Source organism: Rhinatrema bivittatum, chromosome 6 (assembly GCF_901001135.1).
Source record: "Rhinatrema bivittatum chromosome 6, aRhiBiv1.1, whole genome shotgun sequence".
Taxonomy (NCBI): domain Eukaryota; kingdom Metazoa; phylum Chordata; class Amphibia; order Gymnophiona; family Rhinatrematidae; genus Rhinatrema; species Rhinatrema bivittatum.
In genome coordinates, this window is record NC_042620.1 from 365051824 (window position 1) to 365079027 (window position 27204).

Here is a 27204-nt window from a genome sequence, read left to right on the forward strand (position 1 = left end):
TGCTCTTTGGATTAAGTAATGTTAATGCACTCCCACTATAAGGAGGAGTCTATTTCCTCTCTAGCTTTTTGCTAGGAGAAGCTCTCTTAGAGTTTTAAAAGAACTTAATTTTTGGATTTGGCACTGGAAATGGCTCCTTCTATTCTATGTGCTACAGTGGACTCACAGTACCAGGAAGAGAGGCAGTACACTGCTGCTGAATTTGATATTTCTCTTCACTGGGAGAGGGTTAGGGTGGGAGACAGTGTGGCAGTTGTGCCAGTACTAGTGATTTTTGTGTCTCGTTCTGTTTGGATACTAATGAGGTGAGCACTGCAGTAGGGATGTGAATCGTGCTTCTGATGATTGAAAATATCGTACAATATTTTCAAAATCGTCAGAAATCGGGGGCTCCCTGAAACCGATAGGAAAATCCCACTAAATTGTTCGTGGGGGTTCTCTTATCATTTTGGGGGAGAGCGGGAAAAACAGCACACAAAAATAACCCCTAAACCCACCCCAACCCTTTAAAACTAATCCCTTAGCTTCCCCCACCCTCCCGACCCCCCAAAAAAACTTTTTACAGGTACCTGGTGGTCCAGTGGGGGTCCCGGGAGCAATCTCCCACTCCCGGGCCGTCGGCTGCCACTAATCAAAATGGTGCCGATGGCCCTTTGCCCTTACCATATGACAGGGTATCCGTGCCATTGGCCGGCCCCTGTCACATGGAGGGAGCACTGGATGGCCGCTCCATCTTTAAAAATGGTGCGGGCCATCCAGTGCTCCTACCATGTGACAGGGTAGGAGCATGGTAGGAGCACTGGATGGGTACCCATGCCAATGGCATGGGTACCCTGTCACATGTTAAGGGCAAAGGGCCATCGGCGCCATTTTTATTAGTGGCAGCCGACGGCCCGAGAGCGGTAGATCGCTCCCGGGACCCCCACTGGATCACCAGGTACCTGTAAAAGGTTTGGGGGTGGGGGAAGCTAAGGGATTAGTTTTAAAAGGTCGGGGTGGGTTTTTTGTTTATCGGCTCGGGTGCAGCCGATAAAAAAAAACCCGATCGGGCCAGACAAAAGAAAAATCACGATGTGAATCGGAACCGGAATCGGAACCGATTCCGGTTCCGATTCACATCTCTAGGGAGCAGCGTATGCTCAAAGATTGAAGAGAAGATTCCTATCAGACTGCCAGTCTTTTTTGACTGTTTCTTTGTGTGCAGTCATTCAGCACTAGCACACACAGCGCAGCACAAATATATGGTGTATGTGTCTGTGAGACAGTTCTCCATAGAGTAAGTGGTACTCTGCATGAGGGTACAATTACAGTATCAAATTCATTTATAATATCCAAAACCCTAATAGGTGTTGCGTCGGAGGTGGACCCTTGGCCGAGGTGGGGTTGATGCAACCCGTAGGTTGGGAACTATGGGTCCCCACCGTCGGCAGGTGGAGTGGGCTAAACCTAGAGGCCACTGGAGCTTCACCTATACCAGCCCTCGTTCCCCTCAGGTTGAAACTTTGGGTGCCGGGGCCGGCAGGACTTAGGTGGGCCTCGAGGTTAGACAGTAAAGAGTTCAGCCCAGACAGCAGCCAGTAGATGGTGTAGTCCTACCCTAGACTGGATTTGGTACAGGAACTCAGGCGCCAAAGGAACAAAAGGCAACTAGAAGCGCTCGAGCAAAGAAAGGCCAGAGACTTGGAGGTCCACGTCCAGGGGATAGGCGAGAGGTGGCATCACTGACAGGCTAGGATCGGAGCCAGCAGCAAGCATAGGTCGTGGCAAGCAATGTAGTACTCTGGATACGGAGAGGTCTGTAGCATAGTCGATCAAGGCAATGGTCAGGGCACGGAAAAGGCAGGTGTAGTCAATCAAGGCAATGGTAAGGGCATAGAGAAGGCAGGCGTAGTCAATCAAGGCAATGGTCAGGGCATGGAGAAGGCAGGTATAGTCAAGCATAGCAGAGGTCTGGGGCTGGAGATAGGTTGAAGAGTAGTCAGGTATAGCAGAGGTCTGGGGCTGGAGATAGGTTGAAGAGTAGTCAGGCGTAGCAGAGGTCCGGGGCTGGAGACAAGCTGAAGCATAGTCAAACAAAGCAGAGTCGAAATCCAAAGAGTCAGTCCAACACATAGACATAAGAACATAAGAACATGCCATACTGGGTCAGACCAAGGGTCCATCAAGCTCAGCATCCTGTTTCCAACATGGCCAATCCAGGTCATAAGAACCTGGAAAGTACCCAGAAACTAAATCTATTTCATGTTACCATTGCTAGTAATAGTAGTGGCTAATTTCTAAGTCAACAATTAATAGCAGGTAATGGACTTCTCCTCCAAGAACTTATCCAATCCTTTTTTAAACACAGCTATACTAACTGCACTAACCACATCCTCTGGCAACAAATTCCAGAGTTTAATTGTGCATTGAGTGAAAAAGAACTTTCTCTGATTAGTTTTAAATGTGCCACATGCTAACTTCATGGAGTGCCCCCTAGTCTTTCTATTATCTGAAAGCGTAAATAACCGATTCACATCTACCCGTTCTAGACCTCTCATTATTTTAAACACCTCTATCATATCCCCCCTCAGCCGTCTCTTTTCCAAGCTGAAAAGTCCTAACCTCTTTAGTCTTTCCTCATAGGGGAGCTGTTCCATTCCCCTTATCATTTTGGTAGCCCTTCTCTGTACCTTCTCCATCGCAATTATAACTTTTATGAGATGCGGTGACCGGAATTGTACATAGTATTCAAGGTGCAGTCTCACCATGGAGTGATACAGAGGCATTATGACATTTTCCATTTTATTCACCATTCCCTTTCTAATAATTCCCAACATTCTGTTTGCTTTTTTGACTGCCGCAGCACACTGAACTGACGATTTCAATGTGTTATCCACTATGACGCCTAGATCTCTTTCTTGGGTAGTAGCACCTACTACGGAACCTACATTGTGTAACTATGGCATGGGTTATGTTAAGAATCCTCCTGTAGCTGTGCTACAGGAGGCTTCTCACCTATTTCCTGGAGCCGCTCTGAAGCCGGGGTCTCGACTACAAACTATCCAGGATTTGCTCCAGGGCCTGGGAGGCCTTCGATGTCCTTGGGGCCTGCCTGAGGCTTGCTTGGGTCTGCATGGACTTCCTGGTTTGGACTACGCCCTTCTCCCTAGGGACCGGCCCGCAACACTTCTCCTCAGTTATAGGGCCAGCTAGGTGTGGCCCATCCAAACTCCTCCCAGGGAGTTGCCTGTCTTCAGCCCTATAAAAGGACTTCAACTTCCACTCAGCTTTTGCCTTCTCAATGAGCCAGTTGTCTGAGGAGCTTCTCCTTCCCCTTGGACTCAATGTTCTTGCTCTTGCTTGGTGTTCCAGTATTCCAAGGGAACGCTCTTCATTTCATCTCTGCTGTTCCTGATCCCGGTTTCTGATGTCCTGATGTTCCTGACGTCTTCTGTCTCTGCCCTTCTGATGTTCTTGACGTCCTCCATCTCTGCCTTCCTGATGTTCCAGAAGGCCTGACGTCCTTGATGGCTAGAGGTCCTTACATTCCTGATCTTTCTGATGTCTGCTCCTGTGATGTTCTAGCTCAAGTCCTCCAGATGTCCATCCCGAGGGTAAAGCCGTTTTGTCCGGTTCCTGTTCTCGGACATTGGAGCCTCGGTCAGTTGGATTCCTTTCCTGAGCCTGCCCCGCTCCTGTGTGGTCCCCGACCAGCCTTCTTAGGCTGTGTAGGACGTGTAGAGGACAGGGTGGTCCGTGACCAGCCCATTGGGTCTGCCCTGAGTAGTGGGCTGTATAGAGTGCCCTGAAAAACAGTACCCACTTCTCTTCATCTAATCTTCCAAGTCCTTTTCGTCTCATCTGGATCTCCTAAGGTCCGTAAGAGTTATCCTTGCCTCGGACGTTCCTGATGCACTGAGCCTCCATCTACTCTAGTTCCAGATGCCTTCCATGGGAGAGCTTCCACCTACTCACCCTTCCGGAGGTCTTTCTTTCCTGTTCTTGATGCCTTGTGTTCTTCTCCTGAGTCCTGAAGCTTTCGTCTCAGCCTTCAAGCTTCAGCCCTTGTCCGCCCTTGTCTCTTGTCCGGCCTGCCGCCTGTGCTGCTCCCTGCAGCACGTCCGAAAGGGCTGGGAGTAGCCAGAGGACCACTCAGAGACCAACCTTGCATGGTTGGCCTCATTCAGGCCTGCAGGTCAGCAGGGGCCTGGTCACCTCCAACCCTAGACGAGGTCCGTCTTACCGCAAGGGGCACACATCTCACCCCTAGCGCTCCCAGCCAGCGGAGTGCAACAGGTTATTTTTCCCTATATGCATCACCTTGCACTTATCCACATTAAATTTCATCTGCCATTTTGATGCCCAATTTTCCAGTCTCACAAGGTCTTCCTGCAATTTATTATAATCTGCTTGTGATTTAACTACTTTGAACAATTTTGTATCATCTGCTAATTTGATTATCTCACTCATTGTATTTCTTTCCAGATCATTTATAAATATATTGAAAAGTAAGGGTCCCCATACAGATCCCTGAGGCACTCCACTGCCCACTCCCTTCCACTGAGAAAATTGTCCATTTAATCCTACTCTCTGTTTCCTGCCTTTTAGCCAGTTTGTAATCCATAAAAGGACATCGCCACCTATCCCATGACTTTTTACTTTTCCTAGAAGCCTCTCATGAGGAACTTTGTCAAACGCCTTCTGAAAATCCAAGTATACTAAATCTACCGGTTCACCTTTATCCACATGTTTATTAACTCCTTCAAAAAAGTGAAGCAGATTTGTGAGGCAAGACTTCCCTTGGGTAAAGCCATGCTGACTTTGTTCCATTAAACCATGTCTTTCTATATGTTCTGTGATTTTGATGTTTGGAACACTTTCCACTATTTTTCCTGGCACTGAAGTCAGGCTAACCGGTCTGTAGTTTCCTGGATCACGCTCGGAGCTCTTTTTAAATATTAGGGTTACATTAGCTATCCTCCAGTCTTCAGGTACAATGGATGATTTTAATGATAGGTTATAAATTTTTACTAATAGGTCTGAAATTTCATTTTTTAGTTCCTTCAGAACTCAGGGGTGTATAACATCTGATCCAGGTGATTTACTACTCTTCAGTTTGTCAATCAGGTCTACCACATCTTCTAGGTTCACTGTGATTTGGTTCAGTCCATCTGAATCATTACCCATGAAAACCTTCTCCAGTACGGGTACCTCCCCAACATCCTCTTTAGTAAACACCAAAGCAAAGAAATCATTTAATCTCTCCACGATGGCCTTATCTTCTCTAAGTGCCTCTTTAACCCCTCGATCATCTAACGGTCCAACTGATTCCCTGCTTCGGATGAGGAAGACAGAAACCGGGAACCACAGGAATCAGGAACATGAAGTAGAGAGGATTCTCTATCAGCAATAGAGATGTGAATCGTGTCCTCGATCGTCTTAACGATCGATTTCGGCTGGGAGGGGGAGGGAATCGTATTGTTGCCGTTTGGGTTTTAAAAATATCGTGAAAAATCGTTAAAATCGTGAGCCAACCCCCTACAACCCACCCCCGACCCTTTAAATTAAATCCCCCACCCTCCCGAACCCCCCCCCCCCCCAATGCTTTAAATTACCTGGGGATCCAGCGGTGGTCCAGAACGGTGGCGGTCCGGAACGGCCCCCTCAATTGAATCCTTTTGTCTTCAGCCCGCGCCATTTTGCAAAATGGCCGCCGCAAAATGGCGGCGGCCATAGACAAAAACGATTCGACACAGGAGGTCGTTCCGGACCCCCGCTGGACTTTTGGCAAGTCTTGTGGGGGTCAGGAGGCCCCCCCAAGCTGGCCAAAAGTTTCTGGGAGTCCAGCGGGGTTCAGGAAGCGATTTCTTGCCGCTGAACGACCTCCTGCAGTCGATCTCCTGCCGGCGCCATTTTCCGTACGGAAAACGATTCGCGGCAAGAAATCGCTTCCTCAACCCCGCTGGACTCCCAGAAACTTTTGGCCAGCTTGGGGGGGCCTCCTGACCCCCACAAGACTTGCCAAAAGTCCAGCGGGGGTCCGGAACGACCTCCTGCGTCGAATTGTTTTTGTCTATGGCCGCCGCCATTTTGCGGCGGCCATTTTGCAAAATGGCGCCGGCTGAAGACAAAAGGATTCAATTGAGGGGGCCGTTCCGGACTGCCGCCGTTCTGGACCACCGCTGGATCCCCAGGTAATTTAAAGCATTTGGGGGGGTTCGGGAGGGGGGGGGATTTAATTTAAAGGGTCGGGGGTGGGTTTTAGGGGGTTTTAGTGTGCCGGTTTTCCTGCCCTCCCCCTTCCCCCGATTTACGATTTTTTAACGATAAATCGGGGGAATTGGTATTGTATCGTGGCCCTAACGATTTTTGATGATTTAAAATATATCGGACGATATTTTAAATCGTCAAAAAACGATTCACATCCCTAATCAGCAATGACTACTCAGAGTATGAGGAGACCTGTTGCAAAGGCAACACTATGGAGTGAGGCCTGAGCTTATATAGGCTGAAGAGTCTGACATCAGCATCTGGGGCCATGGCCAGTTCTCGCCTTGGGCCCTTTAAAAGAACTAGCGAGCATGCAGCTAGGGAGTGGTGTGGCGCTGATGGTGGCATCTCTCTGCGGGCCACACAGAGAGGCCTGACAAGCAGGGATATCTTGGCTGGCAAGACTGGGAACCATGGCAGAGCCGGAGGCACCGAAGGCGAACCTAGGTCGGAGATGGTAGCCCACCACCGCCAGTGAAGAGGAACCAGTAGCTGGAGTCCATATGAGAAGGTGAGAGGGCCGTGCCGTGGGTCTGCCACAGGTGGCATGCATAACAGTAGGTAGTGCACTTCAATGAATTCTATCATGTAAAAAAAAAAAAACAAAGAAAAACCTGTTGGCAGAGTTCGTAGCTTTGGCAGGGGCAGCAATAAAAAAGGCAGTCCCACACTTAAATTGAAAAGGAACTTTATTAGGTCCACAATGGCAGGAGAAGAAGGCAATGGAGAAGAAATTGAGATTTAAAGAGCATGTGCCATCTCCACCTGTTCCTCTCTCTTTTGTTTTGGAGAAGAAAGAAAAGCTGAGAAAGTCATCCAAGACAGGCATTAGCAGAGTGAGTTTAGCAGACATGCAATTCCCAAAACCAGCAGTGTACTCCTCTTTGGGTCCTGCTTCTGAGGCAATGAAGGCACTATTTGCACCAACTAATTTAGAGGAAGAATCTCATCTGAGATTCTCTAAATGAGAATATATTGAGCAGCTAGTAGCTGAAGAGAATTTTGGAAGTTTATTTAGTAGTGTCTAAGCCTCCAGTGAGGTGATGGGAGAGAGAGAGATGATACTGACCATGTGGAATAAACCCCTAGGAAGAGCAAGCAGCACAGGTAGCAAACATGAGTGATACCCCTGTCATGTTTGCTTAGGGTCCTCCTTCTATCTCAACTCTAGTGCCAGCATCAGTCTCCAAGCATGTAGAGAAAGGATCACAGAAGAAACTGCTGATCTGGGAGTCCTTTAAAGTGACAGAGGACCTGTGTTTTTCTCCGTGCATTTATGACAGAAAGGATATCAATTGAGAGAAGCAAGTGGGCATCTCATAAAAACTCGTATGCAGCATCACCTGCAGAAGCAGTACCCGCTAGCATAGGCAATAGGGGAAGATAGCAGTACTAGCCTGGGGACCCCTTCTGCCAGTCAAAGTAAAAGCTAGAGGAAATGGGTTGAAAAGGGGAAAACATTTCTCCAAGGAGATACCACAATCCTTTCCAGCAGTCAGGTGGCAGGCCAGCAGTCCCCAGTCATGTGTCTGAAGCAGCAACCTACCATAGAGGAAATGGAGTGCTGTTCCGTAGCACTGTCCTGGACCAAGAGGCAGACACTATCTAAAATAGAAACAAGGAGCAACATAGAAATGATTGCCAATGATGACCAGGCTCTGCATGTAGTTGATAAACATGGGCTTTAAGCTTTTGCTGCATGTGTTAGCCCCCAGATACAAAGTCTCCTTCAGGGCGACATTTGGTAGGAAGGTCATCTCCACTGTATATAATCAATGCTGTAGTCATATGCAGGTGCAGCTGGCTAAGGGAGAGGGGAGTAGTGTGCTTTCACCAGTGAGTTCTGGGCCAGTATGAACACTATGCACTCTGGTGTGACCTGGCTGAGGTGAGGGCTGGAAGCAGAGATGAAGCATCAGGGTACAGGAGGGGTTTGCTGCACCAAGTTGATGAAAGCCCCAACTCATGCAATATTCTATGAAACATAGGAAAGATGCTGGAGAGTTGGCAGCTAAACTGAAGAGGCAGGAATTTTCAGGCAGTTTTCTTTGTGACAGACTATGGTTAGGGTTGAAAACTGGATCTAGATTTTTAGGACAGACTGATCTGGTCCTGATTTTACCCAACTGCCTGCATGGACTTTTCTCAGAGGTATCAATAGGAGCACCAGAGCAGGAAATACAGTAAACCAGAACTGGATCAACCTGTCCTGAAAATCTGGAGTCAGTTGGCAACCCTAACTGTGGTGCAAATATTAGGGATGTGCAGAAGGAAAACAATTGTGTTGGTTCATATTTTCATTTTGTTGTGTTCGTGGACCCTTGGGCCGGTTGGGACAGAGGATGGAATGCTGTAGAGGTCCACAGCAAGTGTCCCAACCAGGAGGCGGTTTGAAGGCTCGGAGCAAGCTGAGAGACTGGACTACGGTGGAGTCCTATGCGACCAAGGACTCAGTACCCACTGGGAGGACGGACGACGTTGGACCCTGGTGATAGAAGAATCTTCACCCTGGAGACTGGCACTCCCCAGGGAGGAGCCCTTAGGAGTCCAGCCACTGGGACTTTTGGAGATTCACCCTGGAAGCCGAAGTCCCCCCAGGAGGAGCCATTAGGGACACGGCCGCTGGGACTTAGGCGACTCCCTGAAGGTGGAAGATGGTCTGGATGCAGGCGCCTCCTGCAGGTCGTGGGTTCCAGATGGCTGGTGCCTCCAGCAGATCGCAGGTAATCCAAAAGTCGGTCCAGGAGTCTGAGTCCAACGAGTGGTCCGCAGCCAGTCCAGGGGTCGGTGTCCAGAGAGCGGTCCAAAGCCAGTCCAGAGGTCAAAGTCCAGAGAGTGGTCCAAAGCCAGTCCAGGGGTCGGAGTCCAGAAGAATCAATCCAGCAAGGAGGGCAGAGCAGAAGCGGGACAAAGAGCAAACCAGGAACACAGCAACAGCAGGCCGAAGACCAGGAACCTTGTTGCAAGGCACTGGAGTGATCTAGATGCAGGGTACTTATACCCTGAGGGTGTCTGACATTATCCACAGCAGAACAGAGAGTTTTCCCACGCTGGCCCCTTTAAGAGGAGCTCCTCCCCGCGCGCGCGTGCCAGGGGGCGGGGCCAGCCGTGCAGGACCGTTGGCGTCTCTCCCGAGGAGGGAGAGATGCGCTGGAGGCCTGCAGGCCCAAGGAAGCCCCGAAACGGCCCGGGCTGCCCCCCGAGGTAGGTGGAGGGATTGGGGCACGGCCCGGGACTGTAACACATTTTGTGGGGACCCCAGTTCATTTCATTAGTTTCATAGAAAACAAAACCAATTCGTTCATTAATTTCATTCATTTTTGTTTACCATTAAATTCAATGGGGGAAGTATTTGCAGCCCATTTCTGGCTGCAGAATTGGTGTTTTCTTATCAATTCTGATGAAACTTCTGGGGAGCAATCATCAGAATGGGAAAAGAGCTCCAAGGTACTTAGACTGTGGCAAAGTGGCACCAAAGTGGCATTAATTAGCCTAAGGCACTATAAAGGGGCAAAGAGGTATCAGGAGTGGCAAGAGTGCTTTAACAGAGGTGCAAAGCAGCAGCAAGAGAGTAAAAAACACACCACAGCTTCAAAAGAGAGCACCAATAACAGTTGCATGAACCCACAAAGGCAGCACAAGAGGCAAAGTGGAAAGACAAGTGGCATCAACATCCTACAGCACAATGAAGGGGGAACATAGCAAGCAGAAAGTGTCAGAAAAAACCACAAGGCACCGATAAAGGAACAAGCAGCAAAGAAAGACTAGCATCAACATACTGAGGAACCATGATAGTGGCAAGAACACTACAAGGAATAGAGTGAGTCATCTAGTGTATGGCAGCAAGGCAGAGTGGCAGAAAGTTGATAGGGGCAAGACAGGCTGGCAGAACTGAGGTAGTCATGTCACTATGGTGTTGATAGGGGCAAGACAGGGTGGCAAAGTGGAGGTAGTCTGGTCTAGTAGGGGAAAGACAAGGAGGCAAGACAAGAAGAGACTCAGTCCACGGACAGTGTTAGGTCGGTAGTAGTGGCCCCCGGCGTGCTGGGACTAGGTCTTCTCGGAGTCGGGTTGTTTGTGAATGCAGCAGATAGTGGGTGGTAAACTCCATCTAAGGCTAAATACTAGCATGAGACCGATAGTCAACAAGTAGTTCAATGAAAAAAAAAGTGCATTACAAAAAAGCTTGGCTGCCTGGCAGGCACAGCAGCAAAAAGGAATAAATATCTTTTTCAGCAATAGAAAATGAATTGTAGCAAACTAGCAATAGCAATTGAATAAAAATTTGAGAGAGCTCAAACAGCAAACAAGCTTCTCAGATAGAACCCAAGAAGAAAGTGCACTGTGATATGCTTGCTTAAGGTAGAAATACAGCAGGAAAAGCAGGAGAGCAGTGATTAGCTGGAGGTTTCCATGTGAACAGCGGTTCAACATGGGTCAGCAGGTACTAAGAGATAGGCGACACCCGAGGAGAGTTCCCTTTCCTTTGTACAGCCTTGAGCAATGAGGGCTCATGATATCCTCTGTCATTGAAAACACACGTTCACTGGGCACACTGGTTGGTGGAAATGACAGATATCACTGAGCCACTTTGGCTAGGTGTGGCCAGACAGTGGACTTGTGTGCCCAATATGCCAGCGGATCTGTCTACATGTCCTCTATGGGCTCTGTGAGATACCGTGTCACCGATATTTCTGCTGGTGTCACCTTTACTTGGGTGGGCTGAGAGTCCTTCTTGCCATCTGCTTTTGCTCTAGCCCGTGCCAGAACAGATGATGTTTTAGGGGCAACATGGCTTTGGCATACTGAAGTGGAGGAGGAAGTACTAGCTGTCGCTGACAGAGTGCTGCTCCTGCTTGGGCTTGCACTACTCTCTGAAGTGCCTGCTGTTTCCTCCTCTGCTTCATGCCTAATCTGTCTCTGCCTATGGCGCTCCTGTTGACGGACATTTAATAAAAGCAGGTTCTTCACAAATGTGAGACAATCAGACTATAGGGCGAGTTTCCCTTTCACATGGGGATCACAGACTGTGGCGAACATGTATCTGTGGTCTTTTGTTAAAGGCCCTAATCTCTCTTGCACTTGCTTCTGCAAAATGTCCAGACAATGCAGCACCTCTGCTGTCATTCCCTCTTCCTGTTTAAAGCCCTCCAAATTTTCCTCCAAAAAATTAACTATAGGGATGATGTCAGCGAAGGTGGCACTTCTGGAAGTCAGCTCCTCTGTGGCATCCTTGAAGGGCTGCAGGATTTTTACCAGCTCACTCATGACTAACCAATCATGATGCTCTAGGGGACTCTGCACACCTATGTCAATTTCCACAGAAAGGTCATAAAGGGGTGCCTGCTGCTCCACTAACCTCTGCAGCATCATATAGGTGGAATTCCACTGGGTGCCATTGTCTTGAATAAGATGCTTGTGAGGCATCCTCAAATCAGTCTGCTTTTCACGGAGAACCTTCTGTGGAAGTGTGCTGCTATGTTCTTGCACTTGTGTATTAAATCCTGCAGGTATTCATTCTCTTGGTGATTGGACACCAACCCAAGAGCTGACTTCACTACCAGGTGCAGAGTGTGTGAAAAACATCCGATGTTCTGAAAGCCCCCGTTGGATATTGCCTTTGCCATGTTTGCAACATTGTCTGTGACAAAGAACCCTGCCTGAAGATTCCTGTCTCTCTGGTTTAGCTGCCAGCCCACCAGCATCTGTCTGATGCATGCTAGAATATTTGCTGAGGTATGGGCCTCGTCCGTCAGGTGGGTGTGCAGTAAAGCCCACCTCCACCCTGATACTTGTTCACTAATAGAGCTGCTGCCTGCCCCTGCCTCAGCCAGGTCCCACCAGTGTGCTGTCAGGGAGAGGTAAGAGTGTGCAGCATTCTTGGTGTTGCAGATATCACAGGTGAAATGCTCACTCCCCTCTGCCTTAGCTAGCAGCATTTAGATGCGACTGCAACACTGGATGTACAGGTTGGGGATGACATTTCTGCTAAATGTGGTTCTAGAGGGGACTTTGTAATTTGGAACTAAGACCTGCAGCAAATGCTTGAAACTCACATTCTTCACTACCTACAAGGACTGGTCATCAAAGGCAATCATTTTCCCGATGCTCCTGGTTACAACTTTTGAGGCTGCCTGCTCATTCCCCGGGATAGCGTTACTGAACACCACCCCATTTCCTCCATGGTGGGTTGTTGCTTCTGACAAATTGGCAGGGGGCTGCTGGCCTGCCACCTGACTGCTAGAAGGGGCTGAGGGCATGGGGTGACTCTGCTCTTTTTCAACCGCTTTACACTGTCTGGAAAAAGGGGTCCCCTGACTGGTACTGCCACCATTCCCAGATGTCAGTACTGTTGGGTGTTGCTTCTGCATATGATGCATCATGACAGAATTAGTTAGATATCCCATTTGCTTGCCTCTGCTAATATCCCTGGCACAGTAATTACACTGAGCAAAATGCTGGTCTCCCTCACTTTAAAGTGGCTGCAGTTCACATATTTCTTTCGTGATCCCTTCTGTATAGTCTTTGGGGTGGATGCTGGCACTGGATTTGAAGTAGTGGGTGCACCCTGAGAAGCAATGCCAGGGGCATCAGTCACACTCTGTGCCTGCACTGACTGCTCTTCCTTATCAGTTTCATGTCTTCTCTCCACCACTGAAGTGGAGGCTAAGACGGAACTAACTAATCCTCCTAAACCTTCTTCAGCTATGAAGTCTTCCATTTCTGATGAAGGGAATCCTATACAAGATGATTCTTCATCAGAATCAGATTCAAACAGTGCCTGTACTGCATCATCAGCACTAACTCAAGTCTGCTGTCACACTGCTGCTTTTGGGTCTCACTCTTTTGTCTTGCATGGCTCAGCCTCCCCTTCCCTCACCTCCAAAACCACAGGGTCAGAAACAGATGGTGGCAGTGCATCATGTTTAAATTTAAGTTTTTTCTGGATGGAAGTGCCTGCCCCTCCAGAGATCTTAGATTGGAACAGCTCCCTTTTTAAATTTAATGGGGGACTGGCACTGCCTTTTGAAGTGCCACCTCTGCCAGTCCCAATCACTCGACCATGTCTACCTTTCCCTGACATCATGGATTTAATGTCACTGCCTACTAGGGATTTCAATTAAAAGAATTATTTCTTTATTGGTGACTGAACACCTCTGTACCAATATATGTGAGTGTGGAAAACTAAACACACACAGACACAGTGCAGTACCTTGCTGTACACTACAACTGAGACTGATCTGTGTACACAAAAAATGAAACTCCAGAGAAAAGACTGGAAGCCTGAGCAAGCCCAATTCCTACAGTGATGCTGCTTGTTCTTTGAAAATACCAACTCCCAGACAGCCACTGCAAGTATCACACTATCTCCCACCCATACCACCCAAACCCTGCCTGCAACCTACACCAGGGGGGGTAAGATCAGCAGCAAAATGCCACTGCTGGCAGCTTCTCTCAGTGGAAGAGACAGAGACACAGTCTGAGTTCAATAAAAAAAAAAGTGCAGTAAAAAAAAAGCCTGGCTGGCACAGCAGCAAAAAAGAACAAATATCTAATCTTCCTTTCCTAGCCAAAATTACAGAGAAAGTAGTTAACTCCCAGTTATCAGATTACTTAGAAGAAAACAATATCCTTTCCTCTTCCCAATATGGTTTCCGCAAATCACGCAACACAGAAACCCTGCTCATCTCACTAACAGACCATATTATTATGGGACTGGACAAAGGACACTCATTTCTTCTAATCCTTCTAGACATCTCAGCAGCCTTCGACACGGTCAACCACTCCATCCTCCTAGATCGCTTGTCAGACATTGGCATAACCGGATTAGTCTACAGCTGGTTCAAGTCCTTCCTTGATAACAGAAACTTCAGGGTCAGGATCAATAACAAAGAATCGCCATTGACAAATTCTTCTCTTGGCGTCCCCCAAGGATCCTCCCTTTCTCCCACCCTTTTCAATATCTACCTCCTTCCCCTTTGCCATCTGTTAACAAGTCTCAACCTCATTCATTACATCTACGCTGACGATGTTCAGATTCTGATTCCCATAACAGAATCCATCACCAAAACTCTCTCGCTTTGGAAAAATTGTCTTCAATCTATCAACAATCTCCTCAACAACCTAAATCTGGTCCTCAACTCCGCTAAGACTGAACTACTATTTATCTCCTCCAACCCAGACAACCACCCTCCACAAACACACCACAGTTATCATCTCACCCTCACTCAAGTAAGAGATCTGGGAGTAATCCTTGACAACCGCCTTAACTTAAAGACCATGATCAATACGACTACCAAAGATTGCTTCCACAGACTACAGGTGTTGAAAAGACTCAAACCCCTCCTTTATTTACACGACTTTAGGACTGTTCTCCAATCCTTAATATTTGCAAAAATAGATTACTGCAGTGCTCTTCTCACTGGCCTTCCCAACTCATCCATCAAACCACTTCAAATGATTCAAAATGCTGCGGCCAGAATTTTAACCAACACCAACCGAAGAGAACATATTACTCCCACTCTCCGAAACCTACACTGGTTACCAATCTACCACAGAATCCTTCACAAATCTCTCACCCTGATACATAAGTCCATCCATAACTATTTTCATCTTGACCTTGAATTCCCTCTCAAACTCCATACTTCCATCAGACCAATTAGAGAAATCCATAAAGGAACGCTACAATCCCCTCCAACCAAAGCTATTCGCCTCGTCTCGACTAGGGTCCGAGCTTTTTCTTTTGCAGGTCCAAACATCTGGAATAGCCTCCCCGCAGACCTCAGGCTAGAACCATGCCTACTAACATTCAAAAAAAAACTTAAGTCTTGGCTGTTCCAACAAGCCTTCTCGGATCCTTCAGACTCACAATAGACAAACAACCTATTCACGAGCTACGGAACCATGCTACTATTTTGTTGCCTATTATTATGATTATCCTAACTCCTCAGATAATATTGTTTCCTGTTTAATCTGAATTCATTACAACTTTTGTGTTTAAGTTATTGCCCTTCTTGGGCCTTCTATTCTTCTTACTTCTAAGCTGTAAAGCCTCCAAGTTTATAGTCCTTGTTTAATGTAACTTACTGCTCTCTTCTGATTATTTTGTACTGTTCCATTTCTGTTACAAGTTTTCTCTATCCCCCGTTCGATGTAAACCGATCTGATATTTATTTAACCATGAAGTTCGGTATAGAAAAATGCTAAATAAAATCTTGTTCAGAAATGTAAAATTAATTGTAGCAAACTATCAAAACAGCAAGCAATATCAATTGAATAAAGATTTGAGATACTCGGAGGGAGGGAGCTCAAAGCATCGACCTTCTCAGACAGAAGCCAAGAAAAAAGTGCACTGCGTGGCATGTGCTGTGCTTGCTTAAGGTAGAAATACAGCAGGAACAGCATCACAGAGCACTGAGAGCAGCGATTGGCGATTTAGAAAAATGCTTTGCTCTGATACGTTGACATTCTGGTCTCCTTGCCAACCTGTCTGACCCACTCTATGACAGGGCTGTGAGGTCACTTATGACTCACAGGAAAGGGCTGGTTGTTGCTATAAATACTCCAACATTGCCTTCTCCTATTTCAAAAGGCTGCTAAGAAAGCACTGTGAACTAAAAGAATGAAACTAATATGATATGTTTCATTCGTGGGGGATCGCCATTAGGGATGTGAATCGTTTTTTAACGATTTAAAATATCGTCCGATATATTTTAAATCGTCAAAAATCATTAGGGCCACGATACAATACCAATTCCCCCGATTTATCGTTAAAAAATCGTAAATCGGGGGAAGGGGGAGGGCAGGAACTTACTTACTTGCCCTAAACCAATGGCAGGAAAACCGGCACACTAAAACCCCCTAAAACCCACCCCCGACCCTTTAAATTAAATCCCCCACCCTCCCGAACTCCCCCCAAATGCCTTAAATTACCTGGGGGTCCAGCGGCGGTCCGGAACGGGCTCCTGCAATTGAATTGTGTTGTCTTCAGCCGGCGCCATTTTGCAAAATGGCGGCCGCAAAATGGCGGCGGCCATAGACCAACATGATTCGACTGCAGGAGGTCGTTCCGGACCCCTGCTGGACTTTTGGCAAGTCTTGTGGGGGTCAGGAGGCCCCCCCACATCGACTGCAGGAGGCCCCCCCACATCGACTGCAGGAGGTCGTTCAGCGGGGGAACCCCCGCTGAACGACCTCCTGCAGTCGATCTCCTGCCGGCGCCATTTTCCGTATGGAAAACGAATCGCGGCAGGAGATCGTTTTCCGGACCCCCGCTGGACCCCCAGGGACTTTTGGCCAGCTTGGGGGGGCCTCCTGACCCCCACAAGACTTGCCAAAAGTCCAGCGGGGGTCCGGAACGACCTCCTGCAGTTGAATCGTGTTGGTCTATGGCCGCCGCCATTTTGCGGCCGCCATTTTGCAAAATGGCGCCGGCTGAAGACAACACAATTCAATTGCAGGAGCCCGTTCCGGACCGCCGCTGGACCCCCAGGTAATTTAAGGCATTGGGGGGGGGGGTTTTTGGGAGGGTGGGGGGTTTAATTTAAAGGGTCGGGGTGGGTTTTAGGGGGTTTTAGTGTGCCGGTTTTCCTGCCATTGGTTTAGGGCAAGTAAGTACTTCCCTCCCAAAGTTGATGAAGTATTAAGGCATTTGGGGTGGGGGATTTAATTTAATGGGTCGGGGGTGGGTTTTAGGGGGTTTTAGTGTGCCGGCTCACGATTTTAACGATTTTCACGATATTTTAAACACCCAAACGGCAACAATACGATTCCCTCCCCCTCCCAGCCGAAATCGATCGTTAAGACGATCGAGGACACGATTCACATCTCTAATCGCCATGCGTTACGCGGACCCATGAATCAAACGAACAGGGAGCTATTCATCGCGGATTACACATTCATTGAAAATGAATGCACATCCCTAGCAAATATGGTAAAGGCAATAGAAGATGGGGGCTTTCAGGCTATCCATTGATTTGCACATTTGCTGCATCTGGTAGTGAGGGATGCCCTGGGCATGGAGTTGGGGTCCAACAATGATGGGAATCCATTCCTGATGAATCTGATAGAGAGGTGCAGGGCATTTCCATAATGCATGAAGATGATGCAGCTTCTCCATGAGAAGTAGGAAGAATTTGAGATGCCTCACAAGCATCTGATTCAAGATGTTGCAACCTGATAGAATTCCACATATATGATATTGTAGAGATTGGTGGATCTGACTCTGGAAAAAGAGATGGGTGTACATTACTCCCTGAGACATCATGACTGGGTAGTGATGAGGTAGCTGGTACAAATCCTTAAACCAAGGATGCCATGGAAATCTGAGTTCAAATTCGCCACTCTAGACAGAGTCATCCCTGTAGTATATATTCTGGAGGCAAAAGTATCAGGCTTCTGTGAGCAAGAGGAAATGGAAGCAGAGGTAGTGAAGTTTATGCAGCAGCAGGTGCAAGAGACTGAAACCTCTCACCAAAAATAGTATATAGATGTTTGCTGCACTGCCAGTCCCAGCATCCTACATTCAGTAAGAAAATGCTGGTAGCTAAGGTGTCTGATGGGGAGCTCCAGAGGCAGAGCTTCAGAGGCAGAGATACAGTGGAGATGTAGCACAGGAAGGTGCGGCCACCTCAGAAAGTAGTGCAAGCAGGAGAAGCAACCTGTTAGCTACCAGTTCCTCCCCCACCTACAATCCTCCCCCACTACAGTCACATTGTCAGCAAAAAACAATTTCTACAGACACAGGCCATGGCTAAAGCAACTGGCAAGAGAGACCCTCACCCCACCCCCAACAAAGGAGAACCCAGCACAATGAAAGGGGACATAGTGAGCCTTCAATACTCAAAGCTAGTAGATGAATTGATTGAAAAGCTGGTCTTTTTAAAAATAAATTTGCCTTTGCTTGAGTTTCTAGAATTTCTATGTGAATGGCAAGATTACTGAAAGTACTTTGAAAGCCTTGCTGCCACTCTACGTACTTAACATGTCCCTCATATACCACCTTAGGGATCTTGCTGCTACTGCTTTGTCTACCTCCCATGCCCCAATTATACAACCACAGGAGTCTTGTTGCCACATTCCTACCTGCCAAGCCCCTTATACACCACCTTAGGGGTCTTGCTGCTACTGCTCTGCTTACTTGCCATGCCCATTATATACCACCTTAGGGGGTTTTGCTGATACCACTCTACTTGCCTGCCATGCCTCTAATAAATCACTTTAGAGGTCTTAACACTATTCTTCCTACCTACCTACCATGTCCCAGATGTACAACCTTAGGTGTCTTAATGCCGCATGCTGTCCCCTTATATCTCTCTTCAAGAGTATTGCTGCTACCAATCTACTTACCTGCCATGTCCCAGATATATCACCTTAGGGGTCTTGCTGCTACCATTTTGCCTACCTTCCTTGCCCGATATACCACCTTGGGGTTCATGCCGTTAAAATGCCAACCTGCCATTCCTATAGTTTACCATTTTGGGACTTTTGGTACTTACGTGTTTGCTGTTTATTTCATATACAGGGTTTTTATTTTGTCCTCATAAAAAAAATGAAAAATGAAAAAAAAAAACAATATGTTTCTCCTTTTACCCTCTCTTTTTCTTCTCTACCTTACTGTTTTGTTATATATCTCTAGGATTCCTACCTAGTTCTCCCATCTTTCTTGGTTATAATGGGGTGTGTGTTGATCCTAAAAACCCTCAATCAGAAGGAAAAAATACAACTACAAAATGCACAGGAGAGAAGATTTACATCTTCTGATTATGATAAAGGTTTCAGCAGGAAGAGAGAACTAATGTAACATCAGAAAATCAACAAAGGGACGAAACCGTGCTCAGCTACAGAATATGGGAAAAGTTTTACTGATAAAGCAAAGCTCACAAATTACCAGGAAAGCCACAATGATGAGAGATCATTTACATGTCCTGATTGTGATAAAAGTTGCAATCAGAAAGCACATTCACATGAAACTCAAACTTCCACAGAGCAGTGAGGTCAATTTCAAGTAGGGACTATGATAAAAGATGTCTCAAAAGTGATACTGATGACAAATCATTCTCTTGTACTAAATCTGACAAGTGACAAATGCCTCAACAGGTAGACATATCTCTCATGCCATTCTGTCTTGATGCTGTACTTCTTATCCTATATCTTAGGGGTCTTTCATTTACTCAGCATTGCTTCCATATCCAGCCTTTTCACCTTGAAGGTCTTGCTGTCACTTTGCCTTGCTGATATTCCCTAGACTCTACCCATTGGATGATCATGCCACTGTAGGGGGTTGCTGTGCATCTCTTATGGGCCTTTGTGTGTTGATGCTACTCTTTGTGCTGCTTTGTCCCTTTATCAGTGCCTTAGGGATTTTCCTGCCACCTTTTCTGCTTTGTTCCCCCTCCATGTTGCTTTAGAATATTGATGCCATTCTTGGTGCCACTTTTCCCTTTAGTGCTGCCTTTGAGGCTGCATCCGACTGTTGTTGATGCCCTCTTTTGATGCCTTGGGGTTTTCTTCCCACTCTTACTGCTGTTTTGCTCCTGTGAGAGTGACTTGGAGAATTTCTGCCACTGCTGGTACTCCTTTGTCCCTTTACAGTGCCTTAGGCAATTATATCACTTTTGGTACCATGTTGATAGTCTTGATGTGTTGGAAAGCTTTCATCCTTCTGTTATCTGCCCACTAATTTTATTAGAATTGATGATAAAACCCCAATCTTGGAGCCCCAAAATAGACTGCAGTGCATTCCCCATAAACTTAAATGCAAATGAACAAATAAAAACACTTTTTTTTCATTTGAAACTAATGAACTGAATGGAGGTGCCCTACAAAATGAAAGAACTGAAATAAACATTTTTAAACTGCACAGCCCTATAATTCCCTAAAGCCAACCCCTCCCCAAGCCTGCCCTGGGAGTGCCTCTTTAGATTGCGGGTAGACTTATGTGTCTTTTACCTGCTTATAAGTTAGGCAATTTTCTAAAATCCCATTTCCATGGACAAAGCGTTGTTTTGCCCATGGAAATGGCTTTGAAAATTAGTCCTCTAGAGCAGCGGTTCTTAACCTGTGTGTTGCGACTCACTAGTGTGTGGCCAAGCACCTGCAGGTGTGTCACGGCTCCCGGTGTTCCACTGCCCCATTTGTGCTTCACTTCTCCCTAGGTGCGGGGCTGAAGAATGGAGAGACGTTGTGCACCATCGCTGGAGGCCAGGCCAGCAGGGCCAAAGAGTAGAGAGACGCCACCGCCGGTGGAGCCGAAGAATGGAGACACTGCCGCTGCCGCCGGTGGCTGAAGAGTGAAGACATCTGCACGCTGCCACCGGCGGGGCCGATGAATGGAGAGACGCTGCGTGCCACTGCTGGAGGCCATGTCGGCATGGCCGAAAGTAGAGAGACCTATGCGCCGCCGCTGGGGCCAAAGAATGGAGACACTGCGCGCTGCCGCCGGCAGCTGAAGAGTGGAGAGATCTGTGCGCAGCCGGCAGCAGGGCTGAAGAATGGAAATGCTGCGTGCCACTGCTGGAGGCTAGACTGACAGGGCCGAAGAGTAGAGAGATGCTGTGCACCGCCGCTGGCGGCTGAAGAATGGAGAGACCTGTGCACCACCACCGGAGGTCAGACCAGCGGCAGCTGATAAGCGGAGGCCAGGCTTATTGGGCCAAGCAATGAGAAGAGGCTCTATGTGAGCTTGTGTGTGTGGTAGAATGGGTGCATGAGTGAGAGCTTGTGTGTGTGTGTGTGTGTGATAGAATGGGTGCCTGGATGCATGAGGGAGAGCGTGTGTGTGTGTGTGTGGTAGAATGGTTGCTTGGGTGTGTGAGTGGCAACTTTGTGTGTGTGTTGTTTCTCACCCAAGGTCTATTTTGCTTGCTCATATAGACAAAATACATTCTTCTACTTGCCCCATGTTGACTAGTAACTGAAATAAAAAGGCTTGAAGAGAAAAAAATGTACTTGTTAGTAAAATGTTATTGCCAGCCTGGAGACAGAATGGCTGGAGGCTGAGAATGGCGTGAGACTGCAGGGCAAATGTGAGATAAGGAAGTTATAACAAACACAGGGGTCAATACAGTACAGTGCGCTCCGACAGAGCACACTATTAACCCTCTATTGGACATGCATTTTTGACGCGCTAGCATAACCCCTTATTCAATAAGGGGCCAAAAATGCGCGTCCAACCCCCCGAACCTAATAGCGCCCGCAACATGCAAATGCATGTTGATGGCCCTATTAGGTATTCTCGCGTGATTCAGAAAACAAAATGTGCAGCCAAGCCGCACATTTTGCTTCAGAAATTAGCGCCTACCCAAAGAATTTCTTCGGGCACCGGAAAAATGCACAGAAAAGCAGTAAAAACTGCTTTTCTGTGCACCCTCCGACTTAATATCATGGTGATATTTGTGGGTGTGTGTGGTAGAATGAGTGCCTGGGTGCATGAGTGGCAGCTTTGTGTGTGTGTGGTAGAATGGGTTCCTGGGTGCATGAGTGAGAGCTTGTGTGTGGTAGAATGGGTGTATGAGTGGCAGTGTGTGTGTGTGTGGTTGTAAGTGACAGAGCATGTGTGAGCTTGTATGTAAGTGACAGAGCATGTGTGTGATTGTGAGAGAGACAGACTGGTCAGGAAGATGACTGGTGTGTGTGTGAGACAGAGACTGGTCAGGGAGATAACTTTGTGTGAGAGAGAGACAGAGACTGGTCAGTGAGGTGACTGGTGTCTATGTGAGACAGACAGAGACTGGTCAGGGAGGTGACTGGTGTCTGTGTGAGAGAGACAGACTGGTCAGGGAGGTGACTGGTGTGTGTGTGTGTGAGTATGTGTTTGAGAGATAGAGACTGATCAGGGAGGTGACTGGTGTGTGTGTATGAGAGACAGAGACTGGTCAGGGAGGTGACTGGTGTATGTGTAAGAGACAGAGACTGGTCAGGGAGATGACTGGTTTCTGTGTGAGAGAGACAGACTTGTCAGGTAGGTGACTGATGTGAGTGTGAGGAAGATATACTAGTTAGGGAGGTTACTGGTCTGTGTGAGACAGAGATTGGTTGTGGGCCCTAAGGAAGAGGACTGTGAGGACAGAGCTTCAGTAGCCACTGCTGGTTCTGGTGAGTGCTATTGGCCTGCAAGGGAAAGGAGTAGGAGAATTGCTGGAGAGGGTAAGTAAAGGCGGCTTTTTAAGTTTATTTTTCTTGGTTGACTGCCATTTTAATTATTGGGTATTATGTGATGTGTCTGCTGTTTTGAAATATTTTATTGATATTTGGACAATTTTTAATAATTTTTATGAGTTTTTAATTGTTGGATGCTATTCTGTTCATCAGCTGTTTTGTAACATTTATTAGTATAGTTTACAATTATTTCTAAGTGGGTATCTATCTATAGCAGCTTGGCTTTCTCTGTTTTCCTAATAGGAGGTGTATTAATGTTTAGGGCCTGGTTAAATATTTGTAGTGGTAAATTACTGTCTTTTCATAAGGAGGGGTATTGTGCCTGCCAGTAAAGAGAGTTTGTTTTACTTTTACTGAGATGTCATCAGATCCAGAATATCTTTTTCTGTATGGTGAACTGTACGGGTAATGCCCTAGTTCTGCTCTGCACCCATTTTGGGGGGTCGAGGGGGTTCCTGAGGATGTAGAATGTATATTTACATTTTGCCCCATGACAGTCACATGTTCAGTATGGCACGCATGTGAGAGCCATCTGTCAGGTGTGTCCCGGCCAAAAAACGTTTGAGAACCACTGCTCTAGAGGGCAATTTTCAAAGCCATCCACTGGCCTTTCTGAAAATCCCTCCTAAGAGAGGCTTAAGGAGTCATGCAGCAGGGCTCACAGTGCACAAAATTTGGGCTACATTAAAAAGGGGCATTTCTTTGTGTGTATTTAGGTTTGCAGAGGGACAATAATAAGTATACATGACATTTTCAGAAAAAAGGGTGCTATTTTCCCCGCTCTCAGCTGTTCACATTAAAGAGCAGGTGCAGACTACGCAGGTGGATTTAACCTGCACATTTTACCTGAACTTTCAAAGGGAAAGTACCTGCATGCTTTCTCCTTGAGAATGTGGGTACAATTCGTGCTAAAACCACCCACACACTTTGCAGCACCATGGCCTGTTCTGAAAATTGCCCCAATGGAGAACGTTGTGGGTGGGAATTCCAGGAATAGATTTCTCATTTGTTGTTATATAGAGACTGGATTAGCATCAATTAGTGTATCAGAGGTGCTACAAATATTGTGAACAGAATGTTAAGGTAACACCTCATGAGAAATGAAAGGAGAAGGTGTTATCATCATGAAGCTCATGCCTTGGTACAGTCTGTTATTTTTAGAATGAAGTCTTTGTAGGCTGAGATAGTTTTGAAAGGAACAAAAATGAGATGGTGTAGGACTTGAGCTTTTGAGACCGCATATAGGTCCCTCACTCGGATGTCTTCCGATTACTTTTAGAACCAAATAGATGAATGCATTTCAGGTCCCTTGTCCTTTCTTGTGGTTTTTTTCTAAAATTACTTTTAAAGACTAAAAGATAAACCAGAGACTATCTTGAATGGCAGAAGTGCTGTCCCACTAGCATGTTTTTATTTGGGTCAGATATAGTTTATCTGTATTCTGTACATCTTCAACCACAATGAGCAATATTGTGGCAGATCCTCCTCGTTTGGCCACAAGATGTTACTGTCCCTAACTTAGAACACACTTTTGTTAAGAGCCATCTATAACCCTAAGTCTCTCCCACCTAGAGAGTCTGGATTGGATACCTGAACACTATTTAGCCCCGCCTTGTTAAGACACCGTGGGTTCAGTTTAAGGAAGAAGTCAGAGGTGTATTTTTTCCACACTCTGGTGGGGCCTCCCAGCTTCACCCAAAGGAGTTTATTTTAGAAGTGAATCCTCCCAGTGCACTCCCTGCCTTTGGGTACTTCTTATAATTTACAGAGAGATAGATTGGTAAGCCTGATACCCATTAGAGGCAAAAGGACTCTCACCAGGGGTCCAAACACCCATGAGCCTACTCTAAACCCTAGGTAGGCAAGTACCAGTGTTGGATCCTGCTGTAAGAAACTGTGAAGGCAGAAGAGATATCCTGTTTAAGATTTAAAGTATTTTTTGGATTTTAGCAGAGTGGAAACGTTTTTGGATCCCCTTTCCTCACTGGGATTTGAGAGCAGAAAGCTTGCCTGATCTCACCAAATTTTCCCCAAGAAAAAAGATCAATCAAAGATGAAAAGAACAACTAAACAAGGAAGAACAAGAATCAGGAGATCCCATCTGGATTTCCTCCCATGGGACCAGGACAGGCTGGGTGTCCAAGGAGAAGAAGATATCTAAAGGTAGGATTCTTGCAGTAAAACTGGGATACCTCTACTAGGATTCCCGCACAGCCACTGGGAGAGTTTGCACAGTTACAATCACAATGGGCTCTACCTAGACATCTGAATTAAAGACACCTACCTACATAAGAGAAAACCCCAATGTACCATCAATCAGATGTAAAATTCACTTCTGGATAATGGACTTTAATTTATTATTACCAATCAGTAAACTTTTATTTATCACCCAGACCTGGTCCTGTCTGGTTATTACAGCCTCTCACCTAAAGGAAAGCACCACTAAAATACGCACACATTGGCAACTTTCTTCCATTGTCTGGGCCATTAGCGAAATCTCCACCCCCCCCCTCCCCCACCCATATAAAGAATCCTCTCCCCCAGGAATTAAGAGTCCTTGTGGGATGTAACATGCTAGCTGGAGCAGCCCCAGAAGATATAAATTAGTTGTGTGCCCTGAAGGGAGTTACTACTCCTAAAAAAGGGATTACATTATTTATGCATTTATGGATCTCTGGTTCCCAAACCTGTTCATTCTGGCTCCATAACCAATCAGGTTTTCAGAATATCCATAATGTATTTTCGAGGGATAATGTTGCAGACCCAGGGTATGCAACTTTATCTCATGCATATTCATGGTGGGTAGCCTGAAAAGCAGTCTGGCTGTGGGGTCCCCAGGGCAAGTCTGCCATAGATGGCGCAGTACACAAAGTGCAGGTAACTTAACATGGGAAAAGACTGAAGGTGTCGATTATAGATACGTTTACATAGAATAAATGAGAATTCCCCTCCACCACCACTGGCCTTCACTAATCTGAACTTATGGCAGTCAAGAAAAAGTACACAGATACAAATGTTTTGAGACTTGCTGAAAGCTGGAAAGAATTGTTTCGCCCCTTCGGTTCGCCCCTCGCTATCCCCGAGCAGTACTTCACTAGCACCGCTCCAGCACTCATCCTTCTCTCTACCGGCTAGCGCTCACCCAGCAAACAACCTTCCAGCGCTCATCCAGCAAACAACCTTCCAGTGCTCATCCAGCAAACAACCTTCCAGCGCTCATCCAGCAAACAACCTTCCAGCGCTCATCCAGCAAACAACCTTCCAGCGCTCATCCAGCAAACAACCTTCCAGCGCTCTTCCGGATCTCTTCCAGCAAGCAACTAACCAGCGTTCAGCCAGAGCCCTAACCAAATAACTAATTTATCCCCTCACCCCAGCCGGCCCCCATCGGCCCCCCCATCTACCCTCCATGACAGTCAGCCAACCATCCATCATGTCTCCAGCTCTTCCAATACCAACTTTACAACACCGCCTCCTACCAAAAAGACCATCCACCAGACAAGCCATTCACAATAACTTAAAAACCCTCACCCCTATTCTGATTGCACCAATCACCCAGCTTTTAGGCCTCACCCTTTTTTCACTCTCACTTTTCAATGCACAATCCCTAACAAAAAAATCCCTAATCTTCAATGATTATCTCACCGACGCCAAACCAGATATTTGCGCTGTAACTGAAACATGGCTCAAGCCCTCAGATACAGCCTTAATAAACCAACTCCCTACGCCGACCTACGACTTCTTCTCTCTCACGAGACTGAAAAAAAGAGGAGGTGGCATCCTTCTAGCCACCAAAAAAAGCCTCAATTTCACCCAACACCCATTCACTTCAAACACAAAACTGGAAGTCGGCTTCTTCACATCACAACATCTTCAAATCCTTCTCGTCTACGCCCCCCCAGGGCTCCTAGAAGCAGACGTCTCCCCAATCCTCGAAATCACCACTACACTCATTGACCTGGATTCTCCAGCAATCATCTTAGGAGACTTCAATCTTCACATAGACAACCCTTCACCATCTAATAGTTGCGTAACCCTCCTCACAGCCCTATCAGCAATGGGATTCCAACAATTAGTCAACGAACCCACTCACAAAGCGGGTCACACTCTGGACTTGATTTTCAGCAACAAAGGCATTACGACTACATCCAATGTGAAGATCAAAAAAGTACCATGGTCGGACCACACTCTCATCTCTACCTCTTTCGCCTTGAAAGAGACCAACACCCCTAATATTCCTTCACCTTCATTCCAATACAGGAGGCGATGCTCCCCAGATGATCTTAACATCCAGATGGAGTCACAGCTCCCTCTATTAGATCTCACCGACCCGAACACTGCCATTCGTTCCTGGAACAATATAACAGAAAATATAGCTAACAAGCTCTGCCCTTCAACTATAAAAAAATCTCACACCAATGCCTCCAACAGACAACCTTGGTTCACCAATGAACTCAGAAAACTAAAACAAAGCTTAAGAAAGAAAGAAGCGACTTGGCGTAAAACTCCTAGTGACATCACCATCTCATCATACAAATCTACACTATACCAGTACAAAGCCCTCACCTCAAAATCAAAAAAAGATTATTTTGCATCTAAGATTCACAACCTGGTCTTTGATGCTAAAGCCCTCTTCGCTTATGTATCCAGCCTCAAGCAAACCATACCGCGAGAAATCCCCAGCGACATGGCACAATCCAAAGCTGAAGAACTGGCCCAATTTTTCCAAAATAAAATCGACAATCTTTTAACCCAACTGCCTTCTAATACAGTAGACGCCCTCCCAACATACCAACA